The 22,145-nt window shown below is 36.2% G+C and overlaps 1 pseudogene; it reads right to left on the minus strand.

Annotated features, from left to right (window-relative positions):
* Nucleotides 1–13,094: 13,094 nt before the first annotated feature.
* Nucleotides 13,095–21,872, minus strand: LOC107868706 (annotated as a pseudogene).
* Nucleotides 21,873–22,145: the final 273 nt, after the last annotated feature.

The following is a 22,145-nucleotide window of genomic DNA, read 5'->3' on the forward strand; positions in this document are numbered from 1 at the left end:
GTCTGAGGGAAAGCTTAAACATTCAAAAATAGAACTTACACATTAATAAGAAGGTAATAATATCGATATATAATATTTTTAAGCTGGGTCCAAACTAGTTTGAAAAATGGTTTGAAAATGAAAAGGGTAAAAAAGAATTTATTTCACAAACTTGTTCCCCAAGATTATAGAAGACTATAGATTTAAACCTAAATGAAAATGATTTAAAGTGACTCTGATATCAGAGAAAAATTATTTTAAAGCTATATGAATAAAACTACAAAATTCTAGTTTCAAATCATGATTAAAAGGGGCCTTCGAAGATGTAATCACAAGAAATGATAGGGAGATGAATTAGAATACTACCAAAGCAATACTGGTGATAAAACCCCTAGAAATTCCCTATTTTAAAAGCTCCAAGGTCTAAAGATACTAGAAATCTCGAAAAACAAGTATTTATACTATTTAGTGAATGGTACATCACGATCACAATCACCACCCGAAGACGAAAGGGTCAACATTGACTAAAACTTCAGTCAGTCATCTTGACCATGAGAGAAGGGCCTTGCGACTGCAAGGGTCCAACCTAACCTAGTTCACCAATTAACCTATCATGATCCCAGTACAACTATAATGCAATCTTACTATAACGCCCCGGAAAATGGGTCTCGAAGCGTCACACTGTGCTTGAGACTACGAGTAACCTCAAGCTAACCCTTTGAGCCATTTTCATTTAGTTCAACACAAATCAACGGGGTTTCCATAAATAACGCTCAAATATCAACTGAGTAATCATCATCCAAGAATAAAAGAATTTCAGAAAGACAACAAAATACAACTTATTAGTCAACTCCCAACATTTATACTAGTCTGACAAGCCTCAAAGAAAATTAATAAAACCAGCGAGCCATTGAGACATGCCATAACTGACTCATACTCAGTTATCAAATGTAAACAATTCCGCGAAACCAATATCAGACATCATATCCGCGGAACATGAGGACTCACCACAACGGAGGATGTAGAATAGCGTACCCAAAGAATCACTGTCAAACCTGGGACTGAGCACCTGAACCTACATTCTGAGAAAATGCAGCCCAAATCCGAAGATGTGGGTCAGTACCATGGAAAGGAACCGAGTATATGGGGGTGTATGTATTTGTATAAACATCATCATCATAAATATTTATAAGAAATATGCAGGAAGTATGAAAGACTCGCATAGCCCAAAGAAAATCATCATAATCATGAGAGGATGAAATAAGTACAATAACACATGTGAGTCATTATATAATTTGTCAATCACTTTCAGTACATCAAGAATATCAATTCTCATAATGTAAATATCATTTAAATCTTTCGAAAGAATAACTTTCACAATTCCACTTTCAAATCACTTCACCATTCACCATAGACACAAGAAAACACATATACACTGGGAGATCCTAGAACCGATATAAACCATATGAGCTACATGGATTCCAACGTACAACCCACGTTGGGGAGAGTCTTCCTATCCTTGACATCGGAGTAGGTCTATCGATATCAAATCCACACAAACTAGTGATCACTATATTAATCAGCCTCAGGCTCACTCTGATGGGGGCACGTAGTTCTAGGGAAGTAAGGTCGCTTTATACCTCCCACTCGGTGCTGAAGAATTCTTCGGGACTTAGCTCAGATCATTTCAAAGACAATCCACAACAAAAAAATTTTAGTAATATATAAATCTACATCAGGATCCATCATGCTTCCCATATATCAAAATCAACCACGTTGTGGATTTCTTTCACACTCGAGTTCAAAACAACTCCATTAAGACCAAAAGGTCAAATCATTCAAAATATCTCAAATATTCCACATCAGCATGCTTATAACACACACTTTCTCAAAAAAAAACATAATTGTCAATGGGGATTCAAAACCCAAATATCAAAATCATGATAAATATCATTCAAGATTCCTGCTTTATATCTCCACACAGATAAATTCATCTTTAAAAATCATAAACATCAAGATTTCATAATAATCATCATAAGATATAGGTTCATGCTTCAAATTCGTAACAATTAAATAAAAATCATGCCTTTATAATTCAAATTACTTTTGGGAACAAGAACGAAAGGGAGTTCTTGCTGAAAAACCCCACATACCTTGAATGATGAACTTTAGATCGATACTCATTTTTTAGATGTTAATCGTACCATTGAATGATGGTTCTTGGAGTTTTTGAACTAGGAACTTGGAATCTTGAATAAATTTGCAGAATTAATGGTGAACTTTGGAGGTTCTTGAAGTTGGATGTAGGAGCTTAGGGTTTTCTTTTTGAGGAAATTTGACGACATATAACATATAATGCTTCTAATAGGCTGTAGTATAGGGTTTGGATGGATTTTGGGTGAGGGGGAATTACCAAAATTCCCCTAAAAAATAAAAAAATTCTCGAATCTGTCTTTTGGTGGACTTTGTTGATAGTCTGAAGTAGATCAACCTTACCGTTTTACTCCGTTATCCAAATTGGATGAAACTAATTTCATTAGAAAGAGGACTCTCATATCTTTCCATTGATATATATTAACTCACCCAGATCATTCTATTGGAGGAGTTATGACCATTTGAAGTTAATCCAAAAATTCGCTTTTGATAGGCTGAAGTAGATCGACCATAAGTTTTTGCTCCGATAGCCAAATTGGATGAAACTAATTTCATGGGAAAGAGGACTCGCAGAGCTTTTAGTTGATGTATATTAGATCACAGAGATCATTATGTATAATGAGTTATGATCATTTAAAGTAGGAGCAAAATTACGCCAGGCCTCAGCACTTTTTCGGGCACATTTTACTGTTCACTACTATTCACCGTTCGATCGGAATGTTCATAACTCGTCGCTCGGGTGTCCATTTTGGATGATCCACATATCGTTGGAAATATTATTTGATGCTCTACGCACTGGTGAGTCCTAATCTATGACATTCTGAATGAAAAATTTATAATTCATTCTAGAAGATAGAACCCAACACGTTTACGCATAAAATTTCAACGAAAAATTTTCAGGGGTATTACGTCATCCCCCCTGGAAACATTCATCCTCTAATGATGCTAGACATGCCAAGATTAGATAGGAAATAGAGCATACAGCTGAAACCATTCGTTAGACTTATCACCACATCGTTTCTCACTCCTAATGCAACATAGAATGCATAAATTCAAGAAACTACAGCTGAACACATAACAAATGACAGTTGAACTGCTCCAAGTTTTATCAAAAGTGCATGATTTAGGAAAGAACGGTACCTTCGGCTTGATTAGAGTTCACGGAAAATAGGAGCGGGTACTTGGATCGCATATCCGCCTCAATTTCCCAAGTAGCACCCTCAACAGATTGGTTTCGCCACAACACGTTGACCAAGGGAACTTCTTTGTCCCTTAGTCTTCGGACACTGAAATCAAGAATCTCAACAGAAATCTCATCAAAAGAAAGATTTTCTTGAATGTCAGTACTCACAGTGGAATCCACTACCACAGCATCGCTAATATGCTTTCTAAGCAGGGAGACATGGAATATTGGATGAACAGAGGACAAATCAAAAGGCAAATCAACCTCATAAGCTACCTTAGCAACATGACAAAGAATTTTGTGGAGACCAACATAACGGGGACTAACCTTCCCCTTCTTTCTGAATCTCTTCACCCCCCTCATAGGTGAAATTTTCAGATACACTAGGTCACCAACTTCAAACTCAAGGTCTCTCCTTCCAACATCCGCATATGACTTCTGACGACTCTACGCAGTTTTTAACCTTTTCCAAATCAACTTAACTTTTTCCATAGCCTCAAATACCGAATAAAGACCACTCACAGCCTCTTCACCCACCTTCATCCAACCTATGGGTTATCTATACTTCCTCCCATCATAAATAATAGACAAGGGAACTCCATGTAGTTTGACTAGCTCTCGGATATAAAATCTAGCGTAATCCTCAGTAGTATGTTGGCATGTTGTACACTTAGCTACAAACACTTCTATATTTTTCTTCATGCCACTCCACCAATAAATTTCCCACAAGTCTCGGTACATCTTTGTGGAACCAAGATGAATAGAATATCGCACCCCGTATGCTTGAGCCATAATCCTCTGTCTCATATCATCAACATTCGGGACACACAATCTACCCTGCAATCTCAACACACCATCTCCCCCTTGGGAGAAAACTTCTACTTTTTGGTCCTTAACTGACTCCTTCAGTCTGACCAAACTAAAATCTAAGTATTGCTTTTCATTTACTTTCGAAACTAAGGAGATGCTATAAAGGATATGCTATAAAGGATAAACCCTCAACAAAACGATGGTAATAGCCAGCTAAACCTAAGAAACTTGGACCACAAGAACTTCACTTTCTTTTGGGTCAACCGAGTCATAGGAGATGCTATAAACGATAAACCCGCAACAAAACGATGGTAATATCCAGCTAAACCCAAGAAACTTTGGATATCAATAAGGGGAAATAGGTCTAGGCCAATTTCTAACAGCTTCGGTCTTTTGGGGATCAACTCTAATACCCTCAGAAGAAATGATATGGCCCAGAAAAGCAACAGACCTTAGCGAAAACTCACACTTATTGAACTTGGCAAACAACTTGTGATCTCTAAGGGTTTGCAAGATAGTTCGGAGATGATAAGAATGTTCATCCTCACTACAGGAGTACAGCAGTATATCATCGATGAACACTATGACAAACATTGACAGATATGGTCTGAACACTCGATTCATGAGGTCCATGAAAGTTGTTGGGGCATTAGTTAACCCAAAATACGTAACAAGAAACTCAAAATGGCCATAACGAGTTCGAAAAGCAGTTTTTGGAATGTCACACTCCCTAACTTTTAGTTGATGAAAGTCAGAACGAAGGTCTATCTTTGAAAAATAACTTGCACCTTGCAGTTGGTCAAATAAATCATCTATTCTCGGAAAGGGGTACTTATTTTTTATGGTAAGTTTATTCAGTTGGCAGTAATCAATGCACATATGCAAAGAGCCATCTTTCTTTCTCATAATCAACATAGGAGCACCCCAAGGAGAAACACTGGGCCTTATGAAACCCTTATCTAGTAGATCTTTGAACTGCTCTTTCAACTCCTTAAGTTTTGCAGGGGCCATACGGTAAGGAGGAATAGAAATGGGCTGAGTATTGAGAAGAAGATCAATCCCAAAATCTATCTCTTTATCAAGAGGTATCCCTGGGAGATCATCCAAAAGACATCAGAAAACTCATTAACGACGTTAACAGACTGGAGAGTTGAAGTCTCAGACTTAGTGTCTTTGACTCTAACCAAATGGTAAATACACCCGTTGGAAATAAGGTTTCTAGCTTTGAGGTAACAGACAAAATATCTCTTGGGTGACACAGAATTCCCAGACCACTCAAATATGGATGCACTCGAAAACTAAAACTTGATCACTCAGGTCCGACAATCAATAGAGGCATAAGAAGAGTACAACCAGTCCATACCCAGAATCACATAAAAATATACCATGTCTAACTCAACCAGATCAGCCAAGAAGACTCTATGAAGAACGGTAATAGGATACTTTTTATACATTTTCTGGGCAACAATCGGATCACCCACTTGGGTAGAAACTAGGATAGGCTCAGGAATAATCTCAGGACTCATTTCAAAATTCACAGCAATCAAAGGTGTAACATATGAGAAAATGGATCCAGGATCCAATAAGCATACACATCAAACTGAAATACACGAAGCATACCAGTAACAACATCGGGAGAGTCCTTCTATTCCTGGCGAAAGGGTAAATCATTGAATGTACTTTAGCGCTGCCTGCCAGCATTGATATAAGAGGCACTCTAAGCTGGGGCTGGGTGAGTCGCTGAAACTTGAGCACTAACAGTATGAGTCTAGGTCTGAGGGCGATAGGCACAATGTCCTTGTCCATCCTGCGAACAATATCTTACTCTGTGACCCATGTCACCATACCGAAAACAACCCTTCTTCTCACCCTAACACTCACCCGAATGAGCCCTACCACACTTAGGACACACGGGATGATTTGAATTACTGCCAGCACTATACTAGGACCTGGATGCATATGACCTACTACCTTGCTCCTGCCTACCTCTAGGCATAGGAGCACTAGCAAATGACAATGCTGGCATAGACAAATGATCCTGATACTGAGTGCGACTCCCTCCCTGATATCTAGTCTGACCCTGTCCATGCTGCTTGGACCCAGCTCTCTTATTTTCTCTCATTCTATCTCTCTCCTTAATATTATCTGGCTTAATCCTTGGGCATGAGTCATCATCCTAGAAAGGTTCATCTCACTATTCAGCATAGCAGACCTACACTCCTTAACCACATAACTAGACACTCCAGTCACAAACTTACTCATACTAGCCCAATTATCAGCCACTATGTTAAGAGCATACTTGGACAACTGATTGAAGTTTAGGCAGTACTCCCTAATAGTCATAGAGCCTTGTCGCAGGTTCATAAATACTTCCACCTTCAACTCCCTCATCTCCAAAGGGAAAAACTTATCTAGGAATGCATCCTGGAACTCTCGCCAAGTTGTAGGGACAGCTCCCTTACCTCTACCTTTCCTCTAAGCAATAACTCAGTCATAAGCAAGGTCTTTCAACCAATATGCAGCCAACTCCACACTATGTTCTTCAGATACATGCATCACCTGAGTAATCTTCCGCACCTCCTCTAAAAACAATCATGGATCCTCTTTAGACTTAGAATCATAGAATTCCAGCGGATTCATCTGCATGAAGTCATGAATCCTGGCAGCAGTAAAATCACCTCCCTGCTGTTGTGACGCTGAGGCCGGGTTGGCATTAATATTTACAGTAACAGCTTAGGCCAGCACCTGAAAGGCTGCCCGAAATTCAATATGAGACACATTTTCATTCAATGGGTCAGCAGGTTGAGGTTTCTGACCATCATTATTTCTTCTCGCTCAATGTGGAGGCATATTTCTGAAAGAAGAGAGCACAAATCAATAGCAAAGAGAAACACTTTAAGCACGATAGACTTTTCAATGAAAGAATCATACTTTTTCCTAAAATGTCTTGTAGTCTCTTGCTCATAGATATGGCGCGCTGCACACCGATGATCAAGACTCTACTTAATGTGGCTTGTCAGACTCCGTAGGACACCTTAAAACCTTAGGCTCTGATACTAAGTTTGTAACGCCCCAAAAAATGGGTCCAGGAGCGTCACACGGTGCTTGAGGCTATGAGTTGCCCTAAGCAACTCTTTGAGCCATATTCATTTAGTTCAACACAAATCAACAGGGTTTCCATAATTAACCCTTAAATATCAACAGAGTAATCATCATCCAAGAATAAAAGAATTTCAGAAAGATAATAAAATAGGACTTATTAGTCAACTCCAAACATCTATACTAGTCTGACAAGTCTCTAAGAAAATTAATAAAACCAACGAACCATTGAAACATGCCCCAACTAACTCATACTCAGTTACCAAATGTAAACAATTTTGTGAAGCCAAGATCACACATCACGTCCTCAGAACATGAGGACTCACCACAACAGAGGATGTAGAATAGTGTGCTCGAAAAATCACTGTCGAACCTGGAACTAAGCACCTGAACCTACATTCTGAGAAAATGCAGCCCACATCCGAAGATGTGGGTCAGTACCATGGAAAAAACCGAGTATATGGGGGTATATGCAGTTGTATAAACATCATCATCATAAATATTTATAAGAAATATGCAGGATGTATGAAAGACTCACATAGCCCAAAGAAAATCATCATAATCATGAGAGGATGAAATAAGTACAATAACACATGTGAATCATCATATAATTTGTGAATCACTTTCATTTCATCAAGAATATTCATCCTCATAATGTAAATATCATTTAAATCTTTCGAAGGAATAACTTTCACAATTTCACTTTCAAATCACATCACCATTCACCATAGACACAAGAAAACACACACACTGGGAGATCCTATAACCGACATAAACCATGTGAGCTATATGGAGTCCAACATACAACCCACGTTGGGGAGAGTCGTCCTATCCTTGCAATAAAAGTAGTACTATCAATATCAAATCCACACAAACTAGTGATCACTATATAAATCAGTCTCAGGCTCACTCCAACGGGGAACGTATTTCTAGGGATATAAGGTCGCTTTATAACTCCCAGACTTAGCTCAGATCATTTCATAGACAATCCATAACGAAACAATTTTAGTAATATATAAATATACATTGGGAGCCATCATGCTTCCTATCTATCAAAATCAACCACATTGTGGATTTCTTTCATACTCGAGTTCAAAATAACTCCATTAAGACCAAAAGGTCAAATCATTCGAAATATCTCAAAAACTCAACATCAACATGCTTATAACACACACTTTCTAAAAAAAACATAATCTCTCTTGGGGATTCACGACTCAAATATCAAAATCATAAAAAATACCATTTAAGATTCATGCTTTATATCTCCACACATGTAAATTCATCTTTCAAAATCATAAACATCAAGATTTCATAATAATCATCATAAGATATAGGTTCATGCTTCATGTTCGTAAAAATGAAATAAAAATCATGCCTTTGTAAAGAAAATCACTTTTGGTTACAAGAACGAAAAAGAGTTCTTATTGAAAAACTCCACATACCTTGAATGATTAACTTTAGATCGATACTTGTTTTTGAGATGTTAATCATTCCTTTGAATGATGGTTCTTGGAGTTCTTATACTAGGAACTTGAAATCTTGAATAAATTTGAAGAATTAATGGTGAAATTTGGAGGTTCTTGAAGTTGGATGTAGGAGTTTAGGGTTTCTTTTTATGGGAATTTGATGAAATATAACATATAATACTTCTAATAGGCTTTAATTCAGAGTCTGGATGGATTTTGAGTGAGGGGGAATGACCAAAACGCCCCTAAAAATAAAAAAAAATTCAAATTTGTCCTTTGGTGGATTGTTTTAATAGTTTGAAGTAGATCTACCATAACGTTTTACTTCGATATCCAAATTGGATGAAACCAATTTCATTAGAAAGAGGAATCTCACATCTTTCCGCTGATATATAGTATCTTACCTAGATCATTGTGTACGAGAATTTTTGATCATTTGAAGTTGACAAAAAAATTCGCTTTTGATAGGCTGAAGTAGATCTACCATAACTTTTTGCTCCGACAGACAAATTGGATGAAACCAATTTCATTGGAAAGAGGAGTCGTAGAACTTTCAATTTATCTATAGTAAATCACCCAGATCATTATGTACAAGGAGTTATGATCATTTATAGTTGGAGCAAAAATACGTCAGGCCTCAGTACTATTTCCTGCACATTTTACTGTTCACTACTATTCACGGTTCGGTTAGAATATTCATCACTCGTCGCTCGGGTGTCCGTTTTGGATGATCCAAATATCGTTGGAAATATTATTTGATACTCTACGCAATGGTGGGTACTAATCTAAGACATTCCACACGAAAAATTTATAATTTCATTCTAGAAGATAGAACCCAACACGTTTATGCACAAAATTTTAACAAAAAATTTCCTGCAGTATTAGACTTACTGAAAGAGATCATTAAGGCCTACAATTGCTACACGTGTCCACACAATGGCGATAAAGAGCCTTATCCACCAAAAATTGCTGCACCAATCGATTTTTCAAGTAAAAGAAATGCCTGGACCTTGAGATTCGTTTTGGACCACATAAACAAAAAAATTATATCATACTAATTTATTTTTAATGTTTTGAACTCGTTGGGAGAAACAAAGGTTTGAAAGGAAGGTGTTTTCAACAAATTAACCATGGGACCCCATTAATGTTATTTTCACTACCTTTAGAAATAAGGTTTGAAATGCAAAATAACGATTTCAAACTCGAACTGGCCCCAATACTAATCCAAAAATGACATTTCTGATCGAAAACTATAAAAATCTCCCTCAAGCACCTGAATCACGTGATATTGACCAAAGTCAAACTAATGTCTTTTAAATACTTTAAAAGTATCAAACTCTCCTAAATCAGTCCTGGAAGCCTAAGAAGGCATGATATTCAGCCCCCCACCTCAAAATTAACACATAACAATTATTTGGAAAGGTAAAATAATCAAAGCACTTAAAAAGAAAAATTTCACTTAACAAATTGTTGTATTATCCAGCACTAAAACAGTAATTCAAATTCTAACTAAAAGTAAATAACGTACTTGGAGTATTGAAATGCAAGGGGTATATATAATGCATATCGGACTTGACCTCCCAAGTAGCCTCCTCAATAAGGCGATGTTTCCACTGGAACTTCACTAACTTAATACTCTTAGACCTCGGCTTTCTACTCTTCCTATCTAAGAAATAATAGACTCCTCGCCAAAGAATAAATCGGGGTTTAGCATAATAACATTGGCATCTAATAACATGGGCATCTAAGAAAGAATAGACTCCACCCCATCTAATTACATGGACATCATTAGGACGGTACTTCACTTACTATAAGAAAAAGGCATATTAGGGACAATAAAAATGGTCCCTACAAGTCTATTTTAGGTTCCTAAAAGTCAATAGGGATGTCAAAAATTTGGTCGCCCCCCGTCCCTACAGGCTTCACCACTAAAGATCAATTGTGACGACATTAAACTCCAGTCGTTTTTGAGTATTTGTTAGCAGGAAATTTTTGGTCCTTAGAAACTTTTAAGGACCATATTTATGGTCCCTTAACATACTCATTGATTGGGCATACAATTTTCAGGGAAAAGCTCAACTGGTCTGTAGAGGTATGATACGACGAAAAATATAGTCCTTAAAGATATAAACAAATTCTGGTCCCTAAAGATCTGTTTACAATTTAAGCAAAAGTGCAGTAGTATTAAAGAATGTTTTGCTAAGATATTATACCAGTTTAAGATAGAAAATCTCAAATGCACATATAAACAGAGTTACCACTTGTATTGATTATTAATTATGTATTAACATCGCAAAGAACCAATGCTACAGATAAATGTTTAAGGAATAATACTATTACACAAGTCATTTGCCCGCAAAGGCTAACATCCTTTCATACATATTCTAATGTTTTGTTCAACAATCCTAGATAAATGACCAGAAATTTGTCAACTTGTTTGAAATCATCATAATTCCATCTCAACTTGTAAATTGAAGCTTCAAATCCTGTAAGTATAACTTGTTCAAGCCGTATCTATTGTACCTACAACAAATGTAAACAGTAGCAATTGAATTATTTAAAGCATAAAAGAAATAACTAGCCATATCAATATCCAGATGTCAGTCCAACACAACAAATAAAGATAAATGTTATATATACAACAACGATTCATACACTATAAAATAATCTAATGAAACTGGATTTTCTATCTAATACTGTATTTCACAACCATCAATATATTGAGATTAAGGCGAAAGGTAGCAAAAAACTAACATTATCATACTGCAGTTTAGTTTTCTAGAAAAGTAATTTTTTTTGGTTGAGAATGGGACATAAATGAGATATAATTTATTATCATTCCAACAGAATAAGCTTTGTATGTGTTAACAATTAGATTTAAATTAGTGATGGCACTATTGATTAGCTCAAGAACACAACTTGAGAGATCTTTTTTTTGTTACAGATTGAGCGGTCTTGATGTGACTCCAGGGCTAAATACAAATATTGGCTAACTGATCTAACAAGATGCACTATCGTATGGTATTTGATGATCAGAAATTAACACTTCCTTATGTTAATAAACAATAAAGAAAATGTAAGACAACAAAAGATAAGAAATTCCACACAAAAATAATTTAACATAATAAGCTTTAGGATTTCATAGAGGTAGTTCAACACAAAAATATCATGATGTTAATTTACATATTCCTGAAATGAGGTAATACTTAAGTTCATAGGTGAAGGAGGATATTTTTCATTGGAGGAACAAAACCTGTTAAAAGATTTACTTAAGGAAACATTGATATAGTGCTACAGACTTAGAGCTAAGACTTCTTTGTGAAATATTGTCTCACTAATGTTTAAGAGAAAACTAGGTCTACTTCACCCCCACTTCTTTCACAAGTTTTAAAACATAATTCAAATTTTTATTTGTAAGACACAACCTTAACTGCAACTTCAAGTTTTTAGATTTTCATGGCCAAACACCTACTAAATAAGTACTTATTCTAAAAATATTGCATTAAATTTCAAATTGTTAACAAACTACAATGAAATACACCAGGCTAAACATTTCATCCTGTTGTCTACAAAATAATTTATCTTGATAATTTTAATGTAAAGAAAAAGGAGTACAACATAATAGATAAAATATGTCCTTAAAGTTACCTTAAGTTAGGCTCTTTACTGAATCTGGGTGTGAAGTGTCAATTTATTGATTCCAAGGATATGGAAGAGGACGAGATAAGACACAAAGCTTCAATTGATTTACAAACGACAATTGTCCAACCTTGTCTATCTATAAACACTCAAGATGTAATGCAAATACTCATTTTTATCTTCGTCCCTGCAACTTCAATCCAATTGGGAAGACATTTGTGTAATAGTTAAGACAATGCATTTATATAAAGAATCACATCTTAAAAATAACTTATAATGTAATGGCATTGCACATATCCACTAATCCTCCAGAATAATACTAATTGAACAACTAAAAAAAGAATATTATTAGTCTCATCAGTTTTTCTCATATAATTCTTCAGGCATCAAAAATTGAGCACACTTGTTTGCGTAACCCGCAAAAATTAAAGATATATCAATCACTGTATCCCTTCCAAGATGTATCAGTTTACAATAATTTACATCTTTGTTCAACACTATATAGAGTATGAAAATGGTCTCATACAATATTGTTCATTTCTTATGTAGAATCAGTGATGTCAATGTCAATTCTGAAATGCTCTGTTGTCATAATCAGTCAAGGAAGAAATCTGATTCATGTTATTGCAACTTTTGAGGTGTGCCTTCTTCTAGAAATTGTGGTAGTTGATGTTCCAATGAAGGAGAGCCTCCAAAACCCATTGCCTCTTGCACTGATGACCTAACCATCTATTCTATTTCATCAAAGATAAGAGGATTTTGTCTCAAATTTTACAATGCTTTCTCTCATCCTTATTAGACTATTCACTCCATAGGCATACCATAAACCCTTCTTAGACGCCACTCGATCAGTTCAACACAATCTAATATGCAACCCTGCTTGCTCACTCCTTCTCTAAAGATATTTTCAAATTGTGCTTGCTTGTATGGTCTAGAAACCTAACTCTTTCAAATTATCATTTGGACTTTATGGCCCACTTCCTTATCACTTTTTGCAAATTTTACTTTCCCTGTAGGACGGATCTCAAATCGAATGGAGGAAAAAAACTTTAAGGAAATCCCTCCACTTGTTACCACAGGATTTCCGTAATAAACAACAATCTTGTATCTTATCTAATTAAGGAATATAAGAGTACATCCAGCTTTGGAATCAATGCCTGGCATTTCACATAAAGCTTGACTCATCAGGCGTGCTTGTAAACACATTTGTTGTATCTCAATTTCACCCTAAATTTTAGCTCCCGGAGTGAGGGCTGTGACTAAATTAATATAAATAATATCTACAGCACCTGATATACATATCTTGTCTATAATTTAAAGACGCATACCCCTATGATCAGTCTGGCAGATAATCAAATTCTCTACTTCTACTCTAAGTGCTTTGGAGTAAGGATCAAAAGCATGATCAACATCAACAAGCATTGCATTGCCTCATAGCTTCTATTCTTCTGTAATAGCATGGAGGGCTAAGGTAGTCTTTCAACTACTTTTGGGCCCATTTATCTCAACAATTCTACCTTTGGGAATGCCACCACCTAAACCAAAGTCTAGTTTCAAAAAACCACTGGAAAAAGTTTTACTAGAGCTCCAACAGCACTACCAAATCTACTAATGCTTCCCTTGCCAAATGGGCTATTAATATCGGTCATTGCAATTTCCAATGCTTTTTGTTGATTGAGAAAGCAAGCATTAGAATCAGGAGAGAAAGCACAATATTTTGTCAAATTTAGAACGAATCCTAATTCCATGTGCTGAAAATTAAGGAAAACATACTTTATGGTAGATTATTACAGAAGTTGAACATCTTGGTGAATTGTAACAAATTTTAGAGACAAAAAATCCAAAAGATACTCCTTAGCTGCCACTTCCGGCACAACAGCAAATTTTTGGAATTTGAGATGGATGTTAAATTTCTGCAATTTGATGAAATAAATATTGAAATTGATGATACAAAATAAGGGGTTCAGTTGATTTCTCATACTTTCTGTAACGCCCCGATTCCCATAAACCGGAATGCCATACGGTGCTCGTGACCCCGAGGGACCACAAGCTAACACATCACTGATATCCGTATCTGTTTACTGCATAATATAATATGATAAATGCAGAAACTGGCTAAATCTGGCCATAAGGTTCAAACATCTAAATATACAGTACTGAAAACTAAATATCAATACATCTGTCTGAAAAGCCTCTACATTGTCTGAACTATGGAGTTGAAGGGACAATTCCCCAACTAACTCCATCAACTAAAATCACCAAAACACTGAAATAGAATATCCTCGGATGATGAGGACTCACTGCTGCACCCACTGGTCCAAGATCTGACAACAAAATATAGTCTGAATCTCGCTCTTCTGAACCTATGGTGGGGAAAGCACTGTAGAGCGAATACGTCAGTACAAAGAATGTACCAAGTATGCAAGGATAGGGTAAGGTAAAATATAAGGCTTATGCATAGACATAACAATCTGAATAATATGTATTTGCTCGAATAAACATATATAGAAACTCTGCAGTTACCAATTTTGAAACATGTCTGATCAATAATACTGAGTATAGAAACATGTCTTGTTGCTCGAATGTTACATTTTCAACGCTGACACCTGAAAATAATAATCCTGACAATAAGATACTGAGTATCTGAAGCTACTAGAGTTGACATCTGTACTTATCCATACTGAGAAATCAGATAACTGATATTACTGATATTTGATATTCAAATTCACTAACTCTGGAACACTGAACAATTGAACCAGAGATCAACCCTCATTTAGCAGGAAGTCTCTAGAACACTGAACAACTGAATCAGAGATCAACCCTCATCTAGCAGGAAGTCTCTAGAATACTAAACAACTGAATTTGGGATCAACCCTCATCTACCAGGAAGTCTCTATAGTCAACGATAATGATAATGGGTAAATAAGTTCCAGAGCAACCCTCATTACGCAGAAAGTCTCTCTACTCAATGATAATGATAGCAATACTAGGAGGCCTATATTTGATAGCCTCAACTTCTGCACATTAACTGAGTTATCTTCTGAGACTGTTACTGAAACTGTGGGAGTGATCATTTAACCAACATGCCCTACTTAGCACAAGTGGGATCCAACCTGTACCCCAGCTGGAAGGGTGTCAATACCGCACCACTAGTAAAGACAACTGCATATGACCCTCTACTATCAGAACCTCAAACGAGAACAGTGGGACCCTCTACTCGCAAGACAACCACCTTATCTAACCCTCTACTTGCAGGATAGATATCTCAACCTATGCTGGCGACGTAGTTCTGGAGCATAAGGATTTCTACCCGGAATCAAATCCTCTACTCGCAGGAATGTTCCCATCCTTAGCTCTCTCGGTTCTGAATCCTACTCTCAACTGAAAGACACTTAACCCGTTCTTAACTGTAATCAACTGAACTGAATCTGTTCTAACATTATAATACTTTATCAATATGACAGAGTTCGCTTGATTCCGTTCTATGACGGAGTATTTGTAAATGCCACTTACTTTTAAGATAAGCTTACTATCTCACAAAATGTACAGAGGTCTATAACAGAGTAAATGGATATGTAAGACTTCAGAGCTTCATGGACCGAGCATTAGATAAAGAATGATATTCGAGATTACTGAGTTTTCCCAAGTTTTGAAACTAACCAGGAGTTCATTGTTCGTCACTCGATTGAGATTACCGTGAAACTGACTCGGCTCTAGACCAACAGACTATTTCAGGCATACGTACCCCCAACACACAATAGCATAAAGTAACACAAGATAGATTACTCATACACAACATGACCATAGGCCATCATACGCAACACATAATTGAGGACTTCACACATAGCAAATCAAATGGCCTCATTTCTTCATATAAGCATCCAATCGAACACGTGGGGAGCATGCTTTGGGTCCACAACAAATACTACGCACAAACATTATATTTACCTCAACAATTCATCATGGCATGCATCATACACCCACAATGTACCACAAATTCAAGGAAAGCAACTATCAATAGGAACAAAGCATGAATTTACCATTTAAGAACTAATGAAGCACAATGCATAGTTTCCTATTCTCTTAAATATTTTGTCAAACATATGGTAGACATAAGTTAAGCATATAGATATGGCATGACATCATAATTTGGATAACAAACATGTCAAATACTTAATTATTCTTCACATAGGCATTTTAGCAATCACCTTACATGCACCATTTAGGTCATAGGTTTAATGCTCAATTTCATGCACCACAACACCATCATCCTTCAACTTTAACATCCATATTTCTCAATTCATAATCCAACTCATATTTAGAAAATATTTGACATATCAATCAATAGTAAGAATATATAATTCCCAATAACAATTATCAAGTCATAACAAGGAAATAATGGAATAATAGTATAAATCAAGGCTTAACAATTTAATTCATCATATATTCATAATAAATTAATTTTGGACCAATTATGTTATAAAAACAAAATCTCTAGTCTCTTAGATATTTTCACAAACACCTTACATGAACTTCTTAGGCATAGGTGGATTCATCGGGATTAAAAGTATTCAATCACCCATTTCATATATTTATACATCAAACACCACCATAGTTTCCACAAATATAGAAAGATCCCTTCTTGGATATTATCAACTTCAACAACATAATCACCAACCATCACACAAATACTACACACATATACTTCAACCAACACATATAATCATCCCACACATATATCTCAACCATCATGTGAATACTACACACATACACAATGAAAATTTAGAAAGTATAATCGTATATATATATACACATGTATCTTGAGCCTTTGGAAATGGATTTGTGGGCTCTATGGACTAAAGTAGCCCATAGAGAAACACTTGCAAACCTTAGATTTCATAGCCGAAGAGATTGACAGAAGCAATTCGCGAAGCAAAGTCTTGAATCGATTTTCCCCTAATTGGAACCCTAACCCTAACTCCTCTTCTTCTCTCTCTATATATATAAGCATATATTTTGAGAGAGAGATATACGAATTATGAGAGAAAATGAATGACGATTCTCATCTCAAAGGGAGTATCTATAGAGGGTTACCATAATGGGAACTGACCAAAATACCTTTAAAAATCAATTAATTACAAATCTGCCCTTCAGTGTCTATCCGATAGGCTGAAGTAAATTGATCATAACTTTTTACTCCGATGTCCAAATTGGATGAAACCAATTTCATTGGAAAGAAGACTCTCAGGGCTTTCCGTTGATATATACCATCTCACACTGTTTATTATGTACAAGGAGTTATGATCATTTGAAGTTGACCAAAAAAATTGCCTCGCTGCAGTATTTTTTTTCTGGACATTTACTGTTCACAGTGCGATCGGAATGGTCGTAGTTTGATCGGAATGGTCATAACTCATCGCTCGAGGGTCCGTTTTGGGTGATCCACATTTCTTTGGAAAGCGTATTCGATGCTCTACAAAATGGTGGGTAGAAGTCCACGAAATGACACACAGAATAACTATAAATCATTCTCGAAGATACGATCCAATATGTTTACGCACAAAATTTTGACAAAACATTTTTCGGCGTATTACATCATCTCCCCCTTGGAAACATTCGTCCTCGAATGTGAAGGCCAGATCAAGAACACTAATTGACTGGGTTTATTCAAGGCAGCAACACATCTCAAAACATAACCACACGACTAAAGCAACCAATACTCTGCGTATGTTCACTAGTCATGCACATCTATCGCATAAAACATTCAACAACCCACTAATGGGTAAATTTTCACAACACACATGCATCTCAAGTGCACAGAATCATAACTCAACCAATCTCTTCAATTCATGTAGAAACATGCCCATAATTCGATTTCCTTTCTATTGAACGTGCATATTAAATACGAATATACCTAATATAACAAATTCTCGAAAGCATAACTAGAAATGCAACGAACGATAAGGTTAACATCATAGAAAGAGCATGGACATGCAATTATTGTAAAATTATGGGGTATCTCCCCCTTGTGACCCAAGGTCCCTCTAGACATATTTCATTGAAATAAGAATAGGTCGAGAACTGTCTCCCTTTACTGCTTTTCCATACCTACTGGCACCACTACTAGATTCTAAGGGATGGACTTATCACTTTCTCTACCATCCTTCTCTAAACTTTAAGTCATCGTCAGACACTTTTGAACACTTGGCTAAACCCCGTAATGAACTACAACCAATGTACTCTAGAGTCTGAGTCACAATGTTGCACAAAATGATAACTTAATTCATCCAGAAATACTACACCTGAAAGCATAAATTCAATACCAATGCTAATTTTTGGAATACAACTCTTATCTTTCCTTAGTCTCTACAATCATCATCAAATACATACACTCTTTTCAACACCTACTTGTCTCACTAAATACATTATCTGCTTCAATTTCTTCATAGTCTACTAATACCACATTCACATTTTATTACTTAGTTTGGAGTCCACAAACTTACATTCTTCAAAGATTCAAGCTTAGCTTCTAAAGCATAACATGAATATCCACAAATCTGTAATAAACATACTATTCTCATTCTAGCCGTCAAACATTACGTCTCTTAAACTTATACTTCTCCACCATTAGAATCACAGCTATATCTCTATCAATCAACACATATAATTCCCAACTTCCACACTTAGATTCTTACATATATAATTTCAAGCCTTTTCGTTGACCATATAAACAGCTAACCCCATAAGGCATACTCTGATCACTTTAGAGAACACTGTCCTGAAACTATCTACGGGGTCCGTCAGGGAAAGTTCTATCTGAAAGACTTTGGCTTCACTACTTCTGTTACCTTAAAAGTAAGGTAAATCTGACATAAGTAGATCATTACAAGAGTCTACATAACTTTCTTGGAAAATCTTGCTATAGCACGATCTGGATCATAAAAGAATGAAAACTCTTCTAAACATCCAATAGCCCCCCGTACATGAATGTGGCGTGCAATAGACTCTTGTAAAAGGCTCTACTAGATGCAGCTTTTCAGACTCCCTAGGACACTGTAGAACCTTAGGCTCAGATACCAAGTTTGTAACGCCCCAATTCCCATGAACCGAAAAGCCACACGTTGCTCGTGACCCCAAAGGACCACAAGCTAACCCTTCACTGATATTCGTATTTGTTCACTGCATAATATATTACGATAAATGCAGAAACTGGCTAAATCATGCCATAAGGTTCAAACATCTAAATATATAATACTAACAACTAAATATCAATACATCTATCTAGAAAGCCTCTACACTATCTGAACTGTGGAGTTGAAGGGACAATTCCCCAACTAACTCCATCTACTAAAATCACCAAACTACTGAAATAGAATATCCTTAGATGATGAGGACTCATTATTGCACCCACTACTATAAGATCTGACAGCTAAATATACTCTGAATCTCACTCTTCTGAACCTATGGTGGGGAAAGAACCATAGAGCGAATGCGTCGGTACAAAGAATGTACCAAGTATGTAAGGATAGGGTAAGGTAAAATATGAGGCTTATGCATAAACATAACAATCTGAATAATTTGTATTCGCTGGAATGAACAAATATAGAAACTCTGCAGTTACCAATTTTGAAACATGTCTGATCAACAATACACACATCGATGCATAAAGTACAACTGAATTCATCATGACACCGAATGTTACATTTTGAATGCTGACACCTGAAAATGATAATAGTGACAATAAGATATTGAGTATCTAAATCTACTAAAGATGACATCTGTACTTATCCATACTGAGTAATCGGATAACTGATATTACTGATATTTGATATTCAAATTCACCAACTCTGGAACACTGAACAATTGAATCGTAGATCAACCCTCATCTAGCAGGAAGCCTCTAGAACACTGAATAACTGAATCTGAGATCAACCCTCATCTAGCAGGAAGTCTTTAGAAAACTGAACAACCCTCATACCGCATTGCACATTCTCCTTAAGCTGTAATAGAATAGGATCTGCATATTGCTTCTTTTTTACTTTAGTTACTAATGATTATTCTACCGCATTATACACAATAAGCCCCTCATCTGGAGTTTCAATAAGGCGAACCCCCAAATTTGCTAATTGGTGTAGATCCTTAGTCATCCCCTGTCATTCTACACATGACTCCATATCTTTACGACTTAACGCATCTGCCACTACCTTTGCTTTTCCTGGATTATCCAAGATATTAATATCATAGTTTTTTAATAGCTCAAGCCATCTTCGTTGCCTTAAATTTAGGTCCTTCTGATTAAAGATATATTGCAAACTCTTATGGCCAGTTTATATGTCAACATAAATCATGTACAAGTAGTGACACCATATCTTTAAGGCAAGTATAACTGCTGCGAGCTCCAGATTATGTGTTGGATAAGTTTTCTCATGTGGCCGTAATTGTATCGAGCCATATGCTATGACTTTACTATGCTACATCAATACACACCCTAAACCAATTCGTGAAGCATCACAATACCCTGCATACCCCTCTGTGCCTTCTGGAAGAACCAATACGGGTGTAGAAGTCAACTTATTCTTCAGATCTTAGAAACTTCCTTCACATACATCATTCCACTTCAACTTGGATGCTTTTTGTTTTAACTTTGTTAAAGGTGAAGAGATTAAAGAAAATCCTTCAACAAACTTTCTATAATAACTTGCCAACCCAAGGAAACTACAAACCTCCATAGGCGTTATAGGTCTTGGCAGTTCTTTATGGCTTCTATCTTTTGAGTATTAAACTTTACTCCTTCATTAGATCCAATATGACGTAATAATGCCACAAATTTTAACCAAAACTCATATTTTGGAGAACTTTGCATATAGCTTACAATCACGAAGAATCTGTAACACCTGTCGTAAGTGATCGACATAGTCCTCATTTTATCTCAAATAAACTAGAATATCATCTATAAAAACTATCACGAACACATCCAAGAATGGCTTGAACATCCTATTCATCAAATATATAAAAGCTGCAGGTGCATTAGTTAGCCCAAAGGACATGACTAAGAATTTATAATGACCGTAGCATGTTCAAAAATATTTCTTAGGTATGTCCTTCTCTTTGACCCTCAGTTGGTGGTCACCAGACCTTAAATAAATCCTTGAAAACCACTTGGCACCTTGCAACTGATCAAATAAGTCATTAATTCTCGGAAGTTGATATTTGTTCTTAAAAATCACCTTTTTTAGTTGCATATAGTCAATCCACATTCTTAATGAGCCATCTTTATTATGTATAAATAATACTGGTACACCCCAAGGGGACACACTAGGCCTTATTAATCCTTTTTCTAGCAAGTCTTTCAATTACTCTTTTAACTCCCGTAATTCTGTCGGGGCTATTCTATACGGGGGAATTTACATTGGTTGAGTGCCAGGAATCACATCGAAACCAAACTCCACTTCTTGTTCTGGAGACAAACCTGGAAGATCTACAGGAAATACATCAGGAAATTCATTTACCACTGGAACGGTTTGAAGAATTGGTGCTTCCATATCTGTATCCTTCACTCTAACTAGATGACATACATAACCCTTGGAAATCATCCTTTTTGCCTTTAAATAGGGAATAAATTTATCTCTTGGCGCACCAATATTACCACACCATTAAAGGACTCCCTCTTTTGGAAACAGGAAATACACTTTCTTAGTTTGGCACTCCACTGTGGCATAACAAGAAGCCAACCAATCCATACCCATTATAGCATGAAAATCTAACATTTCTAACTCAACTAGGTCATCTATTGTATCACGACTACAAATATTTAT

The sequence above is a fragment of the Capsicum annuum genome, chromosome 4, assembly GCF_002878395.1.
Source record: "Capsicum annuum cultivar UCD-10X-F1 chromosome 4, UCD10Xv1.1, whole genome shotgun sequence".
Classification (NCBI taxonomy): Eukaryota; Viridiplantae; Streptophyta; class Magnoliopsida; order Solanales; family Solanaceae; genus Capsicum; species Capsicum annuum.